This window comes from Lathyrus oleraceus, chromosome 4, assembly GCF_024323335.1.
Source record: "Lathyrus oleraceus cultivar Zhongwan6 chromosome 4, CAAS_Psat_ZW6_1.0, whole genome shotgun sequence".
NCBI classification, from domain to species: Eukaryota; Viridiplantae; Streptophyta; class Magnoliopsida; order Fabales; family Fabaceae; genus Lathyrus; species Lathyrus oleraceus.
In genome coordinates this window covers 197246795-197253095 of record NC_066582.1, presented here as the reverse complement: position 1 = coordinate 197253095, position 6301 = coordinate 197246795, and positions in this window count along the sequence as shown.

Below are 6301 nucleotides of genomic sequence, written 5' to 3'. Positions count from 1 at the left end.
TTGATAAACTGATAATTCTATTTGTGTTTAAGTAATTCAAACTGTTTTGTAAGATAATTGCAATTGGTTTTTCATATCTTCAACACAAAGGAAAATCAACTTGGTGATTATTGCACACCAAGTGTTTGATAAATTATCTTAGTTAATTTGTATTTCATGGTTCATTGGAAATTAATTACAAAGTGCTAATTATTCAAACGTTATTTTAGAAAACATATTGACTTGCTTCTTATCATTGTTTTACGTTTTGTTACGGTTTATACGTATATTCGATTCTTCTAATAATGGTTCGAGATAGATGGGTGTCGATCAAGAATTGCTTTCGATTGTCATATTAAATAATTTTTAAAACCAATTTTTTAATCGAAAACAATTTTATTTGCGATCTATTCACCCCCCTCCCCTTTAGATCGTTGCCCTTGTCTAACCAGAGAAATGAAGAATGGTTGAAGATGAAGAATATTTTTATGGGTTATTTTATGAGTTTGTCATTGTTATTTGTATTGTTACTTGTGTTTACATTTGTTGCAACACATGTATTGAAATAATTTAATTTGTTTGTATTATTGAAATTAGGGATGACTTGTGTAATGTGATGTAATTTGTTTGTTTTAATTAAATGATATGTTTGGCGACTTGTTTAATTTTGACACAAATTAGTATAACATGTAAAAAAACTTTGACACAATTTTGTAAAATCGGTAACATAATTCACAAGTGATAACAACTTGTGTATAATGCAACTTGTGCAACTTTTTTATAGTGCAAGTTAAACAATATAACTTGTAACTTGCAACTTGTTTTGAACCTGTTTATAATGCAACTTGCAAAAACAACATAACTCGTATATAATGTAACATTTAACATAACGTGTAACATCATAGTTTGTGCAACTTGTGCATAACATAGTATAACATAAAAATAACCTGTATAATGTTAGACGAAGGCATCGATTTAGAAGGGGGTTGAATAGATCACCAAATAAATATTTTCTTATAAAAAAATTATACTTTGAAAAATATTTTTCTATGGCAAGCGAAAACGAATTTGGATCGACTCTCATTTATCTGAACCGTTATTGGTAGGATCGGATATGCGTACAACCCCTAATATAAAGTATGCTAAAGATGAGAAAATCTAATCAACAAGTTCAATATAGTTAGTTTGAATAAAACCACACTTAAGATAAATGATTTCTAATGAAAAGTAAAAATAAACTTGACAAAGGAATTTTGTCAAACACTTGGTGTGCAAAAAATTTATCAAACACTTTGTGTATAATACACCAAGCTTGATTCTATTTGTGTTGATGTTACAAAAAATTAATTGCAATAGTTTAGATTGCAACAGTTTTACACAAACAGTTTTAAACACTTCAACACGTGAGTGCACCTTCATATTATATATGTTTCGTATGATATCAAAACTAGTTCATTTTAGCATTTATGCATATTGGACGGTATTATATGAGTCTAAATGTGCATCTTAGTATTAGGAAACTTAAGAATGGTTTAGAAAAAGGCTTCATGCAATAAAACAAGTTTTTATGTGAAAAATAGGTATATGTATCGACACATACATGTTATGAGTCGACACAAGTGGATCATTTTTAAAGGTTGTAGCTTTTGTAATGTATGAGTCAACACATAAAGCATTTCAGGTCGACACATAGAAGAAAAATTATTTTATGAGTCGACACAAGTAGTTCAATTTTAAAGCATGTAACCTCTAGTTGATTTTTCTAATGTGCATGGTGTAACACCCTTCTAAAATACCCCAAAAATTTAATTAAAATAACAATATATCAATCAGAGTAATCATGCAATTAAGGGTGTCACACAATATTTCACACTATTCATCAAAGTAGCTTGTCATGCTCATTTATTTATCAAATAAAACAGTTGCATAATACGCAGCGGATAGAGATCAAATCGATCATTCAAAACATGTAACATACTACATGTAAACTGGTTCAACAAACATCAACAACACAATTAAAATGTTCCCTCCCGATGTTACATCTATCAGAGCATGACCCACTAAGGAGACTACACTAGACTCCAAGCACTAGCTTCTACTCAATCACTGCTCGTTACCTGAAAAATAGTTGTAAGGGTGAGTTCCTCAATCGATATAATAAGCATTAAAAAATATCATGTCATGTTAAGCAATTTAACACATTAATCACCCTAATCACATCACACATTCCGTAACGGCACATCAATTCAAATATCATACTCAATATCAACACAATTCATACTCATGCTCAATGCCAACACAACACACGTATAACATTGGAATACATCCATTCATATTATACACTACACATATATTATGCAATGAGACTCCATGCATGCGGTACCGACTATTCGTGAACATATAGTTCAACCTCACCGACCAAATCCAGGTACGGCTACCAAGCTCACTAGTCCCACTCATTTGAGACCTAGTGACTCACATCACTAATTCCTCACCATGGGAATTAGCTACCACCCCAAGGGCCATGCTATGCACGCTAATTCACCTAGCATGCAAACATCAACAACAGTCCAAAATGACTAACATCACTAATTCCTCACCATGGGAATTAGCTACCACCATAAAGGCCACAATATGCATGCTAATCGCCTAGCAATGCAACATCACAACAAAAATCCACAATGGACATATGCTCACACTCTAAGCCATAAAACAGTCCATTCACCACACATGCATAACATATACATTCACAATATTATGCATACCATCATACATCATCAACACATGTATCAAAACATCATATCATGTCAAATAATTCAATCACAGTATTAGCACACTCTACTAATACCTATACTGCTCAAAACAGCGGGAATAATCCCTACTATATCACACACCGATATAGGCCAACCATCACATATACACATACATTTAAAATATTCATTTTTCCACTTTTTAACAGTGTTAACCGGTTAACGCCCTGGGTTAACCGGTTAACGCAACACAGAACACACTTTCTGGCAAAACTTAACAGTGTTAACCGGTTAACGCCCTGGGTTAACCGGTTAACGCAGCACAAACAGCAATATCTCAGCAATCACAACAGTGTTAACCGGTTAACACCCTGGGTTAACCGGTTAACGCAGACAAAACAGCAATTTTACACCATACAACACAGTGTTAACCGGTTAATACCCTGGGTTAACCGGTTAACGCAAGACAGAAAGCTGTTCCTGCGCTAACACAAGGCAGAATGCAGAATTCTCCGCATTTTCCGCCGTTGGAGGACTTCCGGACCTCCGATTCCAATTCCGTAAAAAGCTATACGTTCGGGAAAACACTACCCCTCCAATTACCGATTCAATTTCAGTTTAACACAGTTTATTCATCACAATTTTTCAGCATTCAACAATCCCAATTAGGGTCAATTCAACGGTTTATCACTACCCATTACATGCTAACCCATAATACCCATTAAACGACGATAAACCCCCCTTACCTGAGTTAATCCGGCAATCTCTAAGCTCCAAGCTTTTCTCTTCTCCAACCTTTGCCCTTGCTCTTCCTCTTTGCCCTTTCTCCACTTTCCACTTTTCAGCCGCTTCTCTGTTTCACGTAAAACTCTTTTTACCAAATGGGATTCTTTTTCCTTACTTCACACTTATATATTTTCCAATAATTATTATCTCAAAATAATAATAATAATAATAATCCAATAATTCCAATTATTTAATTAAATTAATAAATATAATATTAATTTAAATCAAATAATTATCTTATTTTTATTGGGGTGTTACAACTCTCCCCCACTAAAAGAGTTTTCGTCCTCGAAAACATACCTCAAGCGAATAACTCAGGATAAGACTCCTTCATCTGACTCTCAAGTTCCCAAGTCACGTTGCCACCTGCTGGTCCTCCCCAAGCTACCTTCACCAAGGCAATCTCTTTACCCCGCAACTGCTTCAACTCTCGATCCTCGATCCTCATAGGTGATGTTTCAACAGTCAGGTTATCTCTCACCTGTACATCATCTACTTGGACTACATGCGACGGATCATGAATGTACCTCCTCAACTGAGACACATGAAAAACCTCATGCAAATTCGCAAGCGACGGCGGTAAAGCGATACGATAGGCTACCTCCCCTATCCTCTCCAAAATCTGATAAGGACCAATAAATTGAGGTGTCAACTTCTTCAACTTCAAAGCTCGACCAACACCAGTTATCGGAGTGACACGAAGAAACACATGATCTCCCTCTTGAAACTCAAGTGACTTCCTCCTCTTGTCGTGATAACTCTTCTGACGACTCTGAGCAATTCTCATCTTCTCCTGAATCATCTTAATCTTTTCCGTAGTTTGTTGAACAATCTCCGGTCCAACCACAACACTCTCACCGGACTCATACCAACATAAAGGTGTCCGACATCTCCTACCATACAAAGCTTCAAACGGTGCCATACCAATGCTCGAATGAAAACTATTGTTGTAGGTAAACTCAATCAAAGGCAAATAACAATCCCAAGCACCTCCCTTCTCCAAAACACAAGCCCTCAAAAGATCCTCTAGTGACTGAATCGTCCTCTCAGTCTGACCATCAGTCTGCGGATGATATGCAGAACTCAATCTCAGCTTAGTTCCCAAAGCCCTCTGCAAACCTTCCCAAAACTTCGATGTAAATCTAGGATCTCTGTCCAAAACAATACTCGACGGAATACCATGCAAACTTACAATCTCCTCAATATACAACCCGGCTAATCTCTCTAACGGATAATCCATTCTGATCGGAATGAAATGAGCCGATTTCGTCAATCTGTCAACAATCACCCAAATAGCTTCAAAATTCTTACTTGTTCTCGGTAACCCAGAAACAAAATCCATACTGATACTATCCCACTTCCACTCTGGAATAGCCAACGGTTGCATTAGCCCAGACGGCTTCTGATGCTCAATCTTTGACTTCTGACAAGTCAAACAGGAATAAACAAAACTCGCAATTTCTCTTTTCATTCTCGGCCACCAAAATAACTTTTTCAAATCATGATACATCTTCGTAGCTCCAGGATGAATACTCAGGCCACTACGATGTCCTTCCTCCAGAATACTCTTCTTAAGTTCGGTAACATCCGGAATACACACCCGATTACCAAATTTCAAAACACCATTCTCATCAACTCTGAATTCACCACCTTGACCTTGATTCACTAAAGTCAACTTATCAACCAAAAGCACATCGGATTTCTGACCCTCTCTAATCTCATCCAGAATACCACTCGTTAACTTCAACATTCCCAATTTAACACTATTGTGAGTACTCTCACACACCAAACTCAAGTCTCTAAACTGCTCAATCAAATCCAATTCCTTAACCATTAACATAGACATATGCAATAATTTCCGACTCAATGCATCAGCCACTACGTTTGCTTTACCCGGATGGTAATTCAAACCAAAGTCATAATCCTTCAGAAACTCCAACCATCTCCTCTGTCTCATATTCAGCTCTTTCTGATCAAACAAATACTTTAAACTCTTATGGTCACTAAAAACCTCAAATCTTGACCCATACAAGTAATGCCTCCACAACTTCAGAACAAAAACCACAGCTGCCAACTCTAAATCGTGTGTCGGATAGTTCCTTTCAAGAATCCTCAGTTGTCTCGAAGCATAAGCTATAACCTGCTTATTCTGCATCAACACACCTCCCAAACCCAATAATGAAGCATCACAGTAAACCTCAAATGATTCCGACGAACTCGGTAATATCAGAATAGGAGCAGTAGTCAACCTTCTCTTTAACTCTTGGAAACCTTCTTCACATTTTGAGTCCCAAACAAATGTTTGCCCCTTTCTAGTCAACATCGTCAACGGTAACGCCAACTTAGAAAATCCCTCAATGAATTTCCTATAGTAACCAGCCAATCCAAGGAAACTTCGAATCTCAGCAACAGACTTCGGAGCTTCCCACTTAGACACCGCTTCTATCTTAGAAGGATCAACAGCAACACCACCTCTTGAAATCACATGACCAAGAAAACTAACCTCCTCTAACCAAAATTCACACTTGGATAGTTTAGCAAATAACTTCTTTTCTCGTAGAACTTCTAAAACCACTCTCAAATGCTCAGCATGCTCTTCTTTAGATTTCGAATACACCAAAATGTCATCAATGAACACCACGACAAACTTATCTAGGTACGGATGGAAGATCCTATTCATATACTCCATAAATACTCCAGGCGCATTAGTCACACCAAAAGGCATTACAGAATACTCATAATGTCCATACCTTGTTCTGAAAGCAGTCTTCTGAATATCCTCAGTT